Source organism: Triticum urartu, chromosome 5A (assembly GCF_056163025.1).
Source record: "Triticum urartu cultivar PI428250 chromosome 5A, HENAU_Tu73, whole genome shotgun sequence".
Taxonomy (NCBI): domain Eukaryota; kingdom Viridiplantae; phylum Streptophyta; class Magnoliopsida; order Poales; family Poaceae; genus Triticum; species Triticum urartu.
Genome location: NC_141877.1, coordinates 572093435 through 572111678, shown reverse-complemented (window position 1 = coordinate 572111678; position 18244 = coordinate 572093435).

Here is an 18244-nt window from a genome sequence, read left to right as displayed (position 1 = left end):
GTGGTCCTGGAGGCGCCGCAAGGCGACCTCCCGGACTCCAGGAGTAAAGGGGATAAAACCCCCCAGGGCTCCAAGTCTGGCTCTAGGCCGGACACTGCTCCGGAACCTTCAAAGGTTCCAGAGTCTAGCGGGCGACCTCATTCCAAGAGGAGCAAGCCCACCATGCCGGTGACCCCCATCCAACCGGAGGCGCCGGACAATCTGTTGGAGGTGCTCAAAGGCACCTCCATCAACGAGGAGCACCGCACCATTATGAGTGCGGTGGTCCAGAAGGTTCAGTCCGCCAAGAGCGGACTGACTGAAGCTTGTGCTAGCCTTTTAACAGGCTTTGAGGTAAGTAAAGAATGTGTAAATAATATTACCGCATAGACAGTAGCCCCTAATGCTCTGTTTGGCGTTCGGGAAGAAAAGCCGAATAGAGGATCAAATAAAATTCGCAGGAGTCTAACAAAAAGGAGTCAATATGCGTATGCGGGCTTCTCTGCTGGCATCCGCCGCACTGACTGCGGAAGTGGACACGCTAAAGCAGAACCTCGAGAAGTCCGAGCAAGAGCTCGGGCGTGCCAAGAAGCAGCTCGAGGACAAGGAAAGTAAGAAATACCTTGTTTAAATATATATAAAAAAGGTGCAATTGCAAAAAATGATAGGATTATCGTGGCTATTGTAGGGGCCACGTCTGAGGTGGCGACCCTTAAGCAAGCGCTGTTCGAGGCCGAGAAGAGGGCGGCCACGGAGCGCACCGAGTAGGAGAAGTATGAGGCCCAGGTTGGCAAGGTGCGGCAAGAGCTCCAGGCTCTCATGAAAAAACATGAGAGTTTGGAGCTTGACTCAAAGACGTGAGCGTCCGAGCTCGCGGTGGCTATTGAAAATGCCAAGTCTGCCAAGGCCGAATCCCAGAAGACCCTCCACGTGAGTTACTTGTTACTTACCCGAATCTAGAGCTCTCCAAGAGCATTCGCAGATCTTCCCCGTAGCGTGTCTGATGCCGCCGCATTCTATCGAGCCGAGGAGGGCAGCTCGACAGAGAATGTGTTCTGGTCTCAGTATGCTGAGGCCGGACACCCCGTGCCCCTGAGCGACCAGCTGAAGGAACTGGTCGAGCTCCACAAGGCGGCCAAACAGGCCATGAAGGGCCTCATAGTTCGGCTGTGGCCTGGAGAGGCTCTGCCTGGGAGCTATTTCGGGCTGGTGCAGCGACTGGTGGGGGCCTGTCCAAGGCTCGAAGTCATCAAGCGCTCCGTCTGCATTGAAGGTGCCCGTAGGGCCCTTGCCCGTGCTAAGGTGCACTGGGGCAAGCTGGATGCTGAGAAGCTTGTGAAGGACGGGCCACCGTCGGGGAAAGAGCAACGCAAGCCCAAGAATTATTATAAGGATGTTCTAAAGGGTGCCCGCCTTATGGCGGATGAATGTTCCAGGGATGTAATTTTTGAGTAAGACTCGCTCGTTTTGTCCTGTGCGCTGAAAACTTGTTCATATGCGCTAAGCAATGCTGTTGGAATTTAAAATATTACCTTCTGTGCGGTTGTTTATCAATTCTGAGAGATGGCGAGTCGTCGGCTTCTGCCCCCGTGCCGCTAGTGCTGGGGTGTTCGGGGATGAACCTGAGCGCTCTTTTTCCCATGTTTGGGTCCTTCAAGGGAGGCGCTCAGCACAACGAACAAGGCAATTGGACTATAATGCGTGAACACTCTCACTTAGCCATAGAATTCTATAATTTTAAATTTCGGCAAAGTCCCTGGTATTTGGAAGACCGAGTTCGGGGCGCTATCCACGCCTTGGCCGGACAGAGCCGACTCCTCGCTCTAAGCAGCATAAGTCTTTAGGGACTCGAAAAACCTCTCGAATAGCGACCAGCTCTCGCTTCATCATGACAGTCAGTTTTAGCTTTCTCTACTGAGGTGCTCGACCCAGCTCAACTGGGGCACAATCGCAGTAGTTCTCCTAGTGCTACCTTAGCCGACATAGCGGAACGTAAGGCACCAAAACATAGGAGCCGGGCAAACCCAACTATTGACCCAAGACATGATTTGGAGCCGATGCATATAATGCTATAAGTTCGGGGTGCCGCACTTGTTAAAGTGTTCGGACTTCTCACACCATATTGAGGGGTACTAAAGCCCCTGGCGTATTTTGGCCGTACCAAAGTGTACGGGTGCAACATGTCGTTAAGGAACATATATTTGTAAAAAAAGAGTAATGCAAAAATAGACAAAAGCTATGCATTGTTTATTAAAAAGGGCTGCGATCAAAGCAGAACGATACAAATAATGCGATAAGCAAAAGGTTGGACTATTTAACATGTCCGTTCCAGGGGCAGGCTGCGGAATGGTATGTGAAACAGGTATACTACCCGTGATAGAGACCACCTGGGAGTTCCGTAATGCGGCATGGCTTGTCTGCTTTCCTGGTTCTTGCATCATTTGTGCGGCAATTGAACTTCCGAACAAGCCTTCCGAAGAATGGAGTCCTGAAAGTAAGAGAAAATTAAAAAATCGGCAGCCCCTGGTGCGGTTTAAGCCGTGTTTCGGGCGTGCCGTGATGGTGCCCCTCCCCCTGTACCCATGGTATTTCTAGAGCGTAGTTATGTACGCGAAGCACTGGTGTCGCATTTTTGCGAGGGCTAGGGTTGGGGCCGCATTGCTACGCCTGCTCGGAACATGCCAGGCGGTCTTGTTGTAGGTTACTCTGGGCGCGCTTGACGGTGTCCGGACGTTTAATGGCCGGACTAGAGAACTGCCTGGAGAGGCTGCTTTGTACTTCCGCTGCAAGGGCCGCCGTGTGCTCCTCCGTTCGGAGGGAGCGTTCGGTGTTTCCATTGACCGTAATTACTCCTTGAGGGCCTGTCATCTTGAGCTTAAGGTATGCGTAGTGCGGTACCGCATTGAACTTGGCGAATGCGGTTCGCCCGAGCAGTGCGTGATAGCCACTGCGGAATGGGACTATGTCGAAGATTAACTCCTCGCTTCGGAAATTATCCGGAGATCCGAAGACCACTTCAAGTGTGACTGAGCCTGTACAATTGGCCTCTACACCTGGTATTACGCCTTTAAAGGTCATTTTGGTGGGCTTAATCCTCGAGGGATCTATGCCCATTTTCTGCACTGTATCCTGGTAAAGCAGGTTCAGGCTGCTGCCGCCGTCCATAAGGACTCTAGTGAGATGAAATCCGTCAATAATTGGGTCTAGAACCAATGCGACGAATCCGCCATGACGGGTGCTAGTGGGATGGTCCCTTCGATCAAAGGTGATCGGGCAGGAGGACCATGGGTTGAACTTTGGGGCGACTGGCTCTACCGCGTATACGTCCCTTAACGCGCGCTTCCGCTCCCTCTTGGGGATGTGGGTTGCGTATATCATGTTCACCATCCGCACTTGTGGGGGAAAACCCTTCTGTCCACTGCTGTTCGGCGGCCGGGGCTCTTCATCGTCATCGCTATGCAGCCCCTTGTCTTTATTTTTGGCATTTAACTTGCCTGCTTGCTTGAACACCCAACAATCCCTGTTGGTGTGATTGGCCGACTTTTCGGGGGTGCCATGTATCTGGCACAAGCGGTCGAGTATTCGGTCCAAACTTGACAGGCCCCTAGGATTTCTTTTGAATGGCTTTTTCCGCTGACCGGATTTATAGCCTCTAAATCCGGCATTAACTGCCGTATCCTCAGCATTGTCGCCGTTAATGCGGCGCTTCTGCTTGTTGCGACGCGACCTGCCACTACTGTCCCTGGTATCCAAATTACCAGGGTTCTTGGTCATATTGTTGCTACGAGCAAGCCAGCTGTCTTCTCCCGCGCAAAAGCGGGTCATGAGTGTCGTGAGTGCTGCCATAGATTTCGGCTTTTCCTGTCCAAGGTGCTGGGCCAGCCACTCGTCACGGATATTGTGCTTGAAGGCTGCTAGGGCCTCTGCGTCCGGACATTTGACTATTTGATTTTTCTTTGTTAGGAACCGTGTCCAGAATTGCCTAGCCGATTCCTCTGGCTGCTGAATTACGTGGCTTAGGTCATCGGCGTCTGGTGGCCGCACATAAGTGCCCTGGAAATTGTCGAGGAATGCGGCTTCCAGGTCCTCCCAACAACTGATTGATCCTACTGGCAAGCTCTTAAGCCAATGCCGAGCTGGTCCTTTAAGCTTGAGTGGGAGGTATTTGATGGCGTGGAGATCATCGCCGCGGGCCATGTGGATATGAAGGAGATAATCCTCGATCCATACCGCAGGATCTGTTGTGCCATCATATGATTCGATGTTTACGGGTTTGAAACCCTTGGGGATTTGATGATCCATTACTTCGTCTATGAAGCATAGTGGGTGTGCGGCCCCTCTGTACTTGGCTATATCACGACGTAGCTCCAATGAGCTTTGTCTATTGTGTTTGGCCCTACCGGATTTGTGTCCGGCATGACGGTTATCGTCTCGAGTCGTGGGGCACCCACGCGATCCGTAGATCGATCTTGTTTGCCTTGCCTTGTCCTCCAACATATCTCGCAGGTCTGGCACCTTTTCCCGTGCCTTGGTACGGGGTGCGGCTTGAGTGGAGGGCCGAGAGGCCTCTCTGTCGCGGCCACGAGGTGGCCGGTCGGCCGTATCAAGTGCTGGTGATGTAGGTTTAAGTGCTTCCTCCTCTAATCAGGGTAGCAACCTGCGCTTTGGGTAGCTCTTGGAGGGGCGTTCAAGTTTATGCTCTTCGGCCGCAAGGACTTCAGTCCATCTGTCGACTAGCAAATCTTGATCAGCTCTAAGCTGTTGCTGTTTTTTCTTGAGGCTTCTTGCCGTGGCCATAAGCCTGCGTTGAAAACGCTCTTGCTCGACGGGATCCTCTGGCACGACGAATTCGTCGTCGTCGAGGCTTGCCTCGTCTTCGGAGGGAGGCATATAATTATCGTCCTCGACCTCTCTATCTGCCGCTCTCTCATGAGGGCTGGCTTCTCCATCCTCCTGTGCTGAATCTTGCTGGAGGGGGTTTTCTTCAGCACTCTCCGGAGTATTATTATCTCCCGTGTTGGAATCACCGTATTTGCTTTGGCGGGATTTTGAGCGGAGCCGCTGACGCCGGCGCTTAGGCTGTTTCTTGGAGGGGTCATCTTCCGCTGTTCCATCGCCATCTCCTTCTTTTGGGGTGTCCACCATGTATATGTCATATGACGAGGTGGCTTTCCAGGGCCCAATAGGTGCTGGTTTTTCATAGTCTCCTGCATCGGCGTCCATACCGTCGATGTCTTCGGAGTCGAAGTCGAGCATGTCGGTTAAATCGTCGATAGTGGCTACAAAGTGGGTGGTGGGTGGGCTTTGAATTTCTTCATCGTCCGTATCCCAACCTTGCTGACCGTAGTCCGGCCAGGGCTCTCCTGAAAGATGTCCGCTGCAGTAAACTCCATGATCAACGCCCAATCGGATTCGATCGGCAGGGGCGCGGAGGGTTCGGAGTCCGGAGAGGAGTCTAGCTCCTTGGAGTCACGAGTCTTGCGGAGTGCGGGGTTGGTGTTCGGCTCGATCGCCGTTGGGATCGCAGCCCCCGAGGCGGCGTCCAAACACCCGTCCTCGATCGCGCAGTTGGCTCCGAATTAAGGGTCGAAGTCGATGCGGGTGCGGCCTCCAGAGCACTGTTCGGCGGCAGAGCTAGATCATGCTCGTCGTGACAGTGCGGCGCGCTCGGCAGTGGCTCGAATCCGTCGAAGATCAAGTCCCTGCGGATGTCAGCCGTGTAGTTTAAACTTCCAAATCTGACCTGACGACCAGGGGCATAGCTTTCGATCTGCTCCAGATGGCCAAGTGAATTGGCCCACAGTGCGAAGCCGCTGAAGACGAAGATCTGTCCGGGGAGGAAGGTCTCACCCTGGACTGCATCGCTATTGATGATCGTAGGAGCCATCAAGCCTAACGGCGACGACACAGAGGAACTCTCAATGAAAGCACCAATGTCGGTGTCAAAACCGGCGGATCTCGGGTAGGGGGTCCCGAACTGTGCGTCTAGGCCGGACGGTAACAGGAGGCAAGGGACACGAAGTTTTACCCAGGTTCGGGCCCTCTTGATGGAGGTAAAACCCTACGTCCTGCTTGATTAATATTGATGATATGGGTAGTACAAGAGTAGATCTACCACGAGATCGGAGAGGCTAAACCCTAGAAGCTAGCCTATGGTATGATTGTTGTTCTGTATGTTGTCCTACGGACTAAAACCCTCCGGTTTATATAGACACCGGAGAGGGTTAGGGTTACACAAAGTCGGTTACAATGGTAGGAGATCCACATATCCGTATCGCCAAGCTTGCCTTCCACACCAAGGAAAGTCCCTTCCGAACACAGGACGAAGTCTTCAATCTTGTATCTTCATAGTCCAGGAGTCCGGCTGAAGGTATAGTCCAGCCATCCGGACACCCCGTAATCCAGGACTCCCTCAGCGGGTCTTGTCTTCGGACATCGCGTCCGAAGCACCATTGCGGTGGGGCTACTTCGGACCCCCTTGGCCTTTCCCTTGGTCTTCTTCTCCGGCGCCTTATAGGGCGCTGGCACCAGCATCTTCGCTAGACGCGGGATGACTGGTTCTTCAGGCAGCGGAGCCAGACACTGGATCCGCTTCGCCCTCTCCATCCATTCCTGAAGAAGCAATGATAATAAAAGCTCAGATATCATCCTTGAAACAAGCAAGTAGAGGATGCGTTAAAAAACATACCTCGTTGGCGAGGTGGTTAATGTCGTGCCTGCGGTTCGAGTCTGTGGCTGGCGGTGTCTCGTTGCCCTTGAAGAGCAACTTCCAGGCATCTTCGTGAGTGGTTTCGAAGAGCCTCTTCAGGGTATGGTGCTTCTTCGGATTGAACTCCCATAAAGGGCGACTTCGGCATTGGCACGAGAGAATCCGGCGAACTAGAATCACCTGGATTACATCGACGAGCTTGATATCTTTGTCCACCATGCTTTGAACACGCGTCTGCAGCGCTATCAGCTCATCTGACGAAGACCAATTCGGGCTCTTCTCAACCCAGGAGGTGAGTCGCATGGGAGTGCCAGAGTTGAATTCGGCAGCTGCGGCCCAGGTGGCGCCGCGGGGTTCTGTGATGTAGAACCATTGTTTCTGCCATTCCTTGACAGTCTCCACGAAAGTGCCTTTTGTCTGGAGACATTGGTCAGTTTGCTCACCATGGCGCCTCCGCACTCCGCGTGCTGGCCATCCACCACCTTCGGCTTCACGTTGAAAACCTTGAGCCATAGCCTGAAGTCGGGTTGGATGCGGAGGAAGGCCTCACACACGACGATGAACGCCGAGATGTTGAGGAAAGAGTTCGGGGATAGATCATGGAAGTCTAGCCCATAATAGAACATCAGCTCGCGGACGAAAGGGTGGAGTGGAAACCCTAGCCCACGGAGGAAATGAGGGACAAATACCACCCTCTCGTTGGGCTTCGCTGTGGGGACGACTTGCCCCTGGGCTGGAAGACGGTGGGCGATTTCCTTTGCCAGATACCCGGCCGCCCGAAGCTTGGTAATGTCCTTCTCCTAGATGAGGAGGCCATCCACTTGCCTTGACCTCCGGATCCGGACATGGTTGAGTGCTTGCTCGAGTGGGAAAAATATGAGAACTTGGGCACTAGAGCTCGAGAGTGGAAGGGCAGAGGAAGAGAGAAGGCGTGGGAGAAGAAGGGGGAATCCTTATCCCTTATAAAGGCAGTGAATATCGAACGCCTCCCCACTCGCCCCAAAACTCGCCTATTCCCAAGGGATGTGTAAACGGCGTGGTTGGGTTACCCAAGCTCCTATTGATGAGAATCCCGCAATAAGGGGACACGATTTCTGCTTTGACAAGACGTGCCAATGGAAACTGCATCTCGAAGCGCGGAACGGCAGATAAAAACGGTTCGATATAATGGCCGGACAGACATGATGCCATCTTTGTACAAGGTTTTCAGCAGATGGGACTCATGAAATATTATAGTCTCTGCAGTCGTATGTGGTACTTGTGTTGCAGATCCGGACACCTTCGTTTTATCCGAAGACTATCTTGGAGTATTCGGAAAATGGAACCCGCCTTGCAATGCCCGAAGACAATCTGCGCGCCGGACACATCGTCATTGAAGCCTGGTTCAGGGGCTACTGAGGGAGTCCTGGACTAAGGGGTCCTCGGGTGTCCGATCTATTGGATATGGGCCGGACTGATGGGCTGTGAAGATACAAAGACCAAAGACTCTACCCGTGTCCGGGTAGGACTCTCCTTGGCATGGAAGGCAAGCTTGGTGATCAACTATGAAGATTCCTTTCTCTGTAACCAACCTTGTGTAACCCAAGATCCCTCCCGTGTCTATATAAACCGGAGGGCTAGGTCCGTAGATAGACCCCGAATAATCATAGCCAGGCTAGACTTTTAGTGTGTAGCCATTACGATCTCGTGGTAGATCAACTCTTGTAATACTCATATTCATCAAGATCAATCAAGCAGGAAGTAGGATATTACTGGTAGGGAATGCGGTAATTTCAAAAAAAATCCTACGCACACGCAAGATCATGGTGATGCATAGCAACGAGAGGGAGAGTGTTGTCTACGTACCCTCGTAGACCATAAGCGGAAGCATTATGACAACGCGGTTGATGTAGTCGTACGTCTTCACGATCGACCGATCCTAGCATCGAAAGTGCGGCACCTCCGCGATTTGCACACGTTCGGCTCGGTGACGTCCCACGAACTCATGACCCAGGAGAGTGTCGAGGGAGAGCTTCGTCAGCACGACGGCGTGATGACAGTGATGATGAAGCTACCGGCGCACGGTCTTCACCTAAGCACTACGACGATATGACCGAGGTGGATTATGGTGGGGGCGGGGCACCGCACACGGCTAAGGGATCAATGATCAACTTGTGTGTCTATGGGGTGCCCTCTGGCCACGTATAAAAAGGATGGAGGGAGGAGGAGGCCAGCCCTCATAGGGCGCGCCCAAAGTGTGGAGTCCTACTAGGACTCCCTAGTCCTAGTAGGATTCCACCTCCCACATGGAATAAGAAAAAGGGAAGGGAGAAGGAGAAGGAAGGAAGGGGGCGCCCCCTTTCCCTAGTCGAATTCGGACCAGTCCATGGGGAAGGGGTGCGGCCACCCTTGAGGCCTTTGTCTCCTTTCCCGTATGGCCCATTAAGGCCCAATACGAATTCCCGTAACTCTCCGGTACTCCTAAAAATACCCGAATCACTCGAAACCTTTCCGATGTCCGAATATAGCCTTCCAATATATCGATCTTTACATCTCGACCATTTCTAGACTCCTCGTCATGTCCCCGATCTCATCCGGGACTCCGAACAAACTTTGGTCATCAAATCACATATCTCATAATACAAATCGTCAAAGAACGTTAAGCGTGCGGACCCTATGGGTTCGAGAACTATGTAGACATGACCGAGACTCATCTCCGGTCAATAACCAATAGCAGAACCTAGATGCTCATATTGGTTCCTACATATTCTATGAGGATCTTTATCGGTCAAACTGCATAACAACATACGTTGTTCCCTTTGTCATCGGTATGTTACTTTCCCGAGATTCGATCGTCGGTATCTCAATATCTAGTTCAATCTCGTTACCGGCAAGTCTCTTTACTTGTTCCGTAATGCATCATCCCGCAACTAACTCATTAGTCACATTGCTTGCAAGGCTTATAGTGATGTGCATTACGGAGAGGGCCCAGAGATACCTCTCCGATAGACGGAGTGACAAATCCTAATATCGATCTATGCCAACTCAACAAACACCATTGGAGACACCTGTAGAGCATCTTTATAATCACCCAGTTACGTTGTGACGTTTGATAGCACACAAGGTGTTCCTCCGGTATTTGGGAGTTCAATAATCTCATAGTCAGAGGAACATGTATAAGTCATGAAGAAAGCAGTAGCAATAAAACTGAACGATCATTATGCTAAGCTAATGGATGGGTCTTGTCCATCACATCATTCTCTAATGATGTGATCCCGTTTATCAAATGACAACACATGTCCATGGCTAGGAAACTTAACCATCTTTGATTAACGATCTAGTCAAGTAGAGGCATACTAGGGACACTTTGTTTGTCTATGTATTCACACATGTACTAAGTTTCCGGGTAATACAATTCTAGCATGAATAATAAACATTTATCATGATATAAGTAAATATAAATAACAACTTTATTATTGCCTCTAGGGCATATTTCCTTCAGTCTCCCATTTACACTAGAGTCAATAATCTAGTTCACATCGTCATGTGATTTAACACCAATAGTTCACATCTTTATGTTATTAGTTCACATCTCCATGTGACTAACACCCAAAGGGTTTACTAGAGTCAATAATCTAGTTCACATCGCTATGTGATTAGCACCCAAAGAGTGATCATGTTTAGCTTGTGAGAGAAATTTAGTCAACAGGTCTGCCACATTCAGAGCCGTATGTATTTTGCAAATTTTCTATGTCTACAATGCTTTGCACGGAGCTACTCTAGCTAATTGCTCCCACTTTCAATATGTATCTAGATCAATACTTAGAGTCATCTAGAACGGTGTTAAAGCTTGCATCGATGTAACTCTTTACGATGAACTCTTTGTCACCTCCATAGCCGAGAAACATTTCCTTATTCCACTAAGGATATTTTTGACCACTGTCCAGTGATCCACTCCTATGGTGAGGTACACAATAGGTATGGTACACAACATAGCATACTTTGTAGAACCTATGGCTGAGGCATAGGGAATGACTTTTCATTCTCTTTCTATTTTCTGCCGTGGTTGGGTTTTGAGTCTTTACTCAACTTCACACCTTGCAACACAGGCAAGAACTCCTTCTTTGACTGTTCCATTTTGAACTACTTCAAAAATCTTGTCAAAGTATGTATTCATTGAAAATATATCAAGTGTCTTGATCTATCTCTATAGATCTTGATGCTCAATATGTAAGTAGCTTCATCGAGGTCTTTCTTTGAAAAACTCTTTTCAAACACTCCTTTATGCTTTCCAGAAAATTCTACATTATTTTCGATCAACAATATGTCATTCACATATACTTATCAGAAATGTTGTAGTGCTCCCACTCACTTTCTTGTAAATACAGGCTTCACCGCAAGTCTGTATAAAACCATATGCTTTGATCACTTTATCAAAGTATATATTCCAACTCTGAGATGCTTGCACCAGTCCATAGATGGATCGCTGGAGCTTGCACACTTTGTTAGCACCTTTAGGATTGACAAACCTTCTTGTTGCATCATATACAACTCTTCTTCAAGAAAGCCATTAAGGAATGTAGTTTTCACATCCATTTGCCAGATTTCATAAAATGTGGCAATTGCTAACATGATTCGGACAGACTTAAGCATCGCTACGAGTGAGAAAATCTCATCGTAGTCAACATCTTGAACTTGTCGAAAACCTTTTGTGACAACTCGAGCTTTGTAGATAGTAACACTACTATCAGTGTTCGTCTTCCTCCTGAAAATCCATTTATTCTTAATGCTCACCGATCAATGGGCAAGTCAATCAAAGTCCATACTTTGTTATAATACATGGATCTCATCTCAGATTTCATGGCTTCAAGCCATTTCGCGGAATATGGGCTCATCATCGCTTCCTCATAGTTCGTAGGTTCGTCATGGTCAAGTAACATGACCTCCAGAATAGGATTGCCGTACCACTCTGGTGCGGAATGTATTCTGGTTGACCTACGAGGTTCGGTAGTAACTTGATCTAAAGTTTCATGATCATCATCATTAACTTGCTCACTAATTGGTGTAGGAATCACTAGAACTGATTTCTGTTATGAAATACTTTCCAATTCGGGAGAAGGTACAATTACCTCGTCAAGTTTTACATTCCTCCCAATCACTTCTTTCGAGAGAAACTTCTTCTCTAGAAACGATCCATTCTTAGCAATGAATATCTTGCCTTCGGATCTGTGATAGAAGGTGTACCCAACTGTTTCCTTTGGGTATCCAATGAAGACACATTTCTTCGATTTGGGTTCGAGCTTATTAGGTTGAAACTTTTTCACATAAGCATCATAGCCCCAAACTTTAAGAAACGACAACTTATGTTTCTTGCTAAACCACAGTTCATATGGTGTTGTCTCAACGGATTTAGATGGTGCCCTATTTAACGTGAATGCAGTTGTCTCTAATGCATAACCCCAAAATGATAGTGATAAATCTGTAAGAGACATCATAGATTGCACCATATCTAATAAAGTACGGTTATGACATTCGGACATACCATTACGCCGTGGTGTTCCAGGTGGCGTGAGTTGCGAAACTATTCCGCATTGTTTCAAATGAGACCAAACTGGTAACTCAAATATTCTCCTCCACGATCAGATTGCAGAAACTTTATTTTCTTGTTACGATGATTTTCCACTTGACTCTGAAATTCTTTGAACTTTTCAATGTTTCAGACTTATGTTTCATCAAGTAGATATACCCATATCTGCTCAAATCATCTGTGAAGATCAGAAAATAACGATACCTGCCGCGAGCCTCAACACTCATCGGATTGCATACATCAGTATTTATTATTTCCAATAAGTCAGTTGCTTGCTCCATTGTTCCGAAGAACGGAGTCATAGTCATCTTGCCCATGAGGCATGGTTCGCAAGCATCAACTGATTCATAATCAAGTGATTCCAAAAGCCCATCAGCATGGATTTTCTTCATGCACTTTACACCAATATGACCTAAACGGCAGTGCCAAAAATAAGATGCATTATCATTATTAACTTTGCATCTTTTGGCTTCAATGTTATGAATATGTGTATCACTACGATCGAGATTCAATAAACCATTCACCTTGGGTGTATGACCATTGAAGGTTTTATTCATGTAAACAGAACAATAATTATTCTCTGACTTTAAATGAATAACCGTATTGCAATAAACATGATCAAATCATATTCATGCTTAACGCAAAAACGAAATAACATTTATTTAGGTTCAACACTAATCCCGAAAGTATAGGGAGTGTGCGATGATGATCATATCAATCTTGAACCACTCCCAACACACATCGTCACTTCACCCTTAACTAGTCTCGGTTCATTCTGCAACTCCCGTTTCGAGTTACTAATATTAGCAACTGCACTAGTATCAAATACTAAGGGGTTGCTATAAGCACTAGTAAAGTACACATCAATAACATGTATATCAAATATACCTTTGTTCACTTTGCCATCCTTCTTATCCGCCAAATACTTGGGGCAGTTCTGCTTCCAGTGACCAGTCCCTTTGCTATAGAAGCACTTAGTCTCAGGCTTAGGTCCAGACTTGGGCTTCTTCACTTGAGCAGCAACTTGCTTGCCGTTCTTCTTGAAGTTCCCCTTCTTCCCTTTGCCTTTTTCATGAAACTAGTGGTCTTGTCAACCATCAACACTTGATGCTTTTCTTGATTTCTACCTTCATCGATTTCAGCATCACAAAGAGCTTGGGAATCATTTCTGTTATCCCTTGCATATTATAGTTCATCACGAAGTTCTAGTAACTTGGTGATAGTGACTAGAGAACTCTGTCAATCACTATCTTATCTGGAAGATTAACTCCCACTTGATTCATGTGATTGTAGTACTGAGACATTCCGAGCACATGCTCACTAGCTGAGCTATTCTCCTCCATCATGTAGGCAAAGTGCTCGTCAAAGGTCTCATACCTTTCGACATGGGCATGAGTCTGAAATACTAATTTAAACTCTTGGAACATCTCATGTGCTCTGTGGCATTCAAAACGTCTTTGAAGCCCCTATTCTATGCCGTAAAGCATGGTGCACTAAACTATCAAGTAGTCATCATATCGAGCTTGCCAAACGTTCATAACGTCTGCATCTGCTCCTTCAATCGGTCTGTCACCTAGCGGTGCATCAATGACATAATTCTTCTGTGCAGCAATGAGGATAATCCTTAGATCACGGATCCAATCTACATCATTGCTACTATCATCTTTCAACATAGTTTTCTCTAGGAACATATCATAAATAAAACGGGGAGCAACATCGCAAGCTATTGATCTACAACATAGATATGCAAATACTATCAGGACTAAGTTCGTGATAAATTAAAGTTCAATTAATCATATTACTTAAGAATTCCCACTTAGATAGACATCCCTCTAGTCATCTAAATGATCACGTGATCCAAATCAACTAAACCATGTCCGATCATCACGTGAGATGGAGTAGTTTTCAATGGTGAACATCACTATGTTGATCATATCTACTATATGATTCACGCTCGACCTTTCGGTCTCCAGTGTTCCGAGGCCATATCTGCATATTCTAGGCTCATCAAGTTTAACCCGAGTATTCCGCGTGTGCAAAACTGGCTTGCACCCGTTGTATGTGAACGCAGAGCTTATCACACATGATCATCACGTGGTGTCTCGGCACGATGAACTACGGTGCATACTCAGGGAGAACACTTATACCTTGAAATTTAGTGAGAGATCATCTTATAATGCTACCGCCGAACTAAGAAAAATAAGATACATAAAGGATAAACATCACATGCAATCAAAATATGTGACATGATATAAGGCTCACCTTGAAATCAAAATATGGCACTTGCATCTTATGCAATAAAGAGACAACCATAAGGCTCTTGCCAGTTGCCGATAACTTTAACAAAACATGATCATCTCATACAAAAATTTATATCTCATCACGTCTTGACCATATCACATCACAACATGCCCTGCAAAAACAAGTTAGACGTCCTCTACTTTGTTGTTGCAAGTTTTACGTGGATGCTACGGGCTGAGCAAGAACCGTTCTTACCTACGCATCAAAAACCACAACGCGGTATAGTGATTGCTTTTCGATCTTCAGAAAGAACCCTGTTCATTGAATCCGATTCAACTAAAGTTGGAGAAACCTGACACCCACCAGCCACCTGTGTGCGAAGCACGTCGGTAGAACCAGTCTCGCATAAGCGTATGCATAATGTCGGTCTGAGCCGCATCATCCAACAATACCGTTGAATCAAGAATCAACTAGTGACGGAAAGCAATATGTATATACTCACGCCCAGAACTACTTTGTATTCTACTCGTGCATATAACATCTACGCATAGACCTGGCTCGGATGCCACTTTTAGGGAGAGTAATTTCAAAAAAATTCCTACGCACATGCAAGATCATGGTGATGCATAGCAACGAGAGGGAGAGTGTTGTCTATGTACCCTCATAGACCGTAAGTGGAAGCGTTATGACAATGCGGTTGATGTAGTCATACGTCTTCACGATCGACCGATCCTAGCACCGAAAGTACGGCACCTCCGCGATCTGCACACGTTCGGCTCGGTGACGTCCCACGAACTCACGATCCAGCAGAATGTCGAGGGAGAGCTTCGTCAGCATGGCAGCGTGATGACGGTGATGATGAAGCTACCAGCACAGGGTCTTCACCTAAGCACTACGACGACATGACCGGGGTGGATTATGATGGAGGGGGCACCGCACACGGCTAAGGGATCAATGATCAACTTGTGTGTCTATGGGGTGCCCCCTGGCCACGTATATAAAGGATAGAGGGAGGAGGAGGCCGGCCCTCATAGGGCGCGCCCAAAGTGTGGAGTCCTACTAGGACTCCCTAGTCCTAGTAGGATTCCACCTCCCACATGGAATAAGAAAAAGGGAAGGGAGAAGGAGAAGGAAGGAAGGGGGCGCCCCCTTTCCCTAGTCCAATTTAGACCAGTCCATGGGGAAGGGGCGCGGCCACCCTTGAGGCCTTTCTCTCCTTTCCCGTATGGCCCATTAAGGCCCAATACGAATTCCCGTAATTCTCCGGTACTCCGAAAAATACCCGAATTACTCGAAACCTTTCCGATATCCGAATATAGCCTTCCAATATATCGATCTTTATGTCTCAACCATTTCGAGACTCCTCGTCATGTCCCCGATCTCATCCGAGACTCCGAACAAACTTCGATCATCAAATCACATAACTCATAATACAAATCGTCAAAGAACGTTAAGCGTGCGGACCCTACGGGTTCGAGAACTATGTAGACATGGCCGAGACTCATCTCCGGTCAATAACCAATAGCGGAACCTGGATGCTCATATTGGTTCCTACATATTCTACAGAGATCTTTATCGGTCAAACCGCATAACAACATACGTTGTTCCCTTTATCATTGGTATGTTACTTGCCCGAGATTCGATCGTCGGTATCTCAATACCTAGTTCAGTCTCGTTACCGGCAAGTCTCTTTACTCGTTCCGTAATGCATCATCCCGCAACTAACTCATTAGTCACATTGCTTGCAAGTCTTATAGTGATGTGCATTACCGAGAGGGCCCAGAGATACCTCTCCGATAGAAGGAGTGACAAATCCTAATCTCGATCTATGCCAACTCAACAAACACCATTGGAGACACATGTAGAGCATCTTTATAATCACCCAGTTATGTTGTGACGTTTGATAGCACACAAGGTGTTCCTCCGGTATTCGGGAGTTGCATAATCTCATAGTCAGAGGAACATGTATAAGTCATGAAGAAAGAAGTAGCAATAAAACTGAACGATCATTATGCTAAGCTAATGGATGGGTCTTGTCCATCACATCATTCTCTAATGATGTGATCCCATTCATCAAATGACAACACATGTCCATGGCTAGGAAACTTAACCATCTTTGATTAACGAGCTAGTCAAGTAGAGGCATACTAGGGACACTCTCTTTGTCTATGTATTCACACATGTACTAAGTTTCCGGTTAATACAATTCTAGCATGAATAATAAACATTTATCATGATATAAGGAAATATAAATAACAACTTTATTATTGCCTCTAGGGCATATTTCCTACAATTACCTCCATAGAGAGGGCCAGAACCTGGGTAAACATTGTGTCCCCGTCTCCTATTACCATCGATCCTAGATGCACAGTTCGGGACCCCCTACCCGAGATCCGTCGGTTTTGACACCGACAGCGAGCTGCTTCTCATGGCAACGCCGGAAGTATGCCATCCACCAAGCATGGTTTTCGGTGGCGTACTTTGGTAGGCCCCGCACCTCCTCCGGTAGGGACGCCTGAACATGCGTGATCTCGGCATTGCACTGGTTGGCGTCGGTCGATGGCAGGGGACGGGGACGCCTCCAGCGCTGAGCTTCCACGAGCCCGGCACGCGCATGTCAGGCGCCGCTGGGTAGTTCACCTCGTGGCGGAGGTACGCCTCCCACTCGTGAAGGTGGCGGCGGCCGAAGTCGTTGGCCGCCGCTCCATCGCCGGGGAATCGGTGGGCCATCTGTGGTGGCTGCAGATGGGGAGAAATGGGGCGTCGGCGGCAAGAGAGGGATTGCAGCGAGGGAGTGTGCTGCCTACGGCGACAGAGAGTGGTACTTATAGCGGCGTGTGGGAGGCGAGCGGGCGACATCCTTGTGGACGGGTGGCGGCGCGCCTTCACTGTGTCGACCGTGAGGAATCAATGGAAGGCTGACCAGCGGGTAGCCTTTGTTGGGGAACGTAGTAATTTCAAAAAAATTCCTACGCACACGCCAGATCATGGTGATGCATAGCAACGAGAGGGAAGAGTGTTGTCTACGTACCCTCATAGACCATAAGCGGAAGGGTTATGACAACGCGGTTGATGTAGTCGTATGTCTTCACGATCGACCGATCCCAGCACCAAAGGTACGGCACCTCCGCGATTTGCACACGTTCAGCTTGATGAAGTCCCGTGAACTCATGATCCAGTTGAGCTTCGAGGGAGAGCTTCATCAGCACGATGGCGTGATGACGGTGATGATGTTGCTACCGGAACAGGGCTTCGCCTAAGCACCGCTATGATATGACCGTGGTGGATTATGGTGGAGGGGGCACCGCAGATGGCTTGGAACAATCAACTTGTGTGTCCTAGGATGCCCCCTGCCCCCATATATAAAGGAGCAAGGGGGAGGCCGGCCGGCCCTAGTGGCGCCCAAGGAGAGGAGGAATCCTCCTCCTAGTAGGAGTAGGATTCATCCTTTCCTAGTCCTACTAGGAAGGGAGGAGGGGGAGGAAAGAGAGGGAGAGGGAGGAAAGAGGGGTCGCGCCCCCTCCCCTAGTCCTATTCGGACCCCCCTTGGGGGGGCGCCACCTCCTGGGCTGCTGCCCTCTCTCTCCCCTAAGGCCCACTAAGGCCCAATACTTCCCCGAGGGGTTCCAGTAACCCCTCCGGCACTCCGGTTTTCTCCAAAATCACCTGGAACACTGCCGGTGTTCGAATATAGCTGTCAAATATATTGATCTTTATGTCTCAACCATTTTGAGACTCCTCGTCATGTC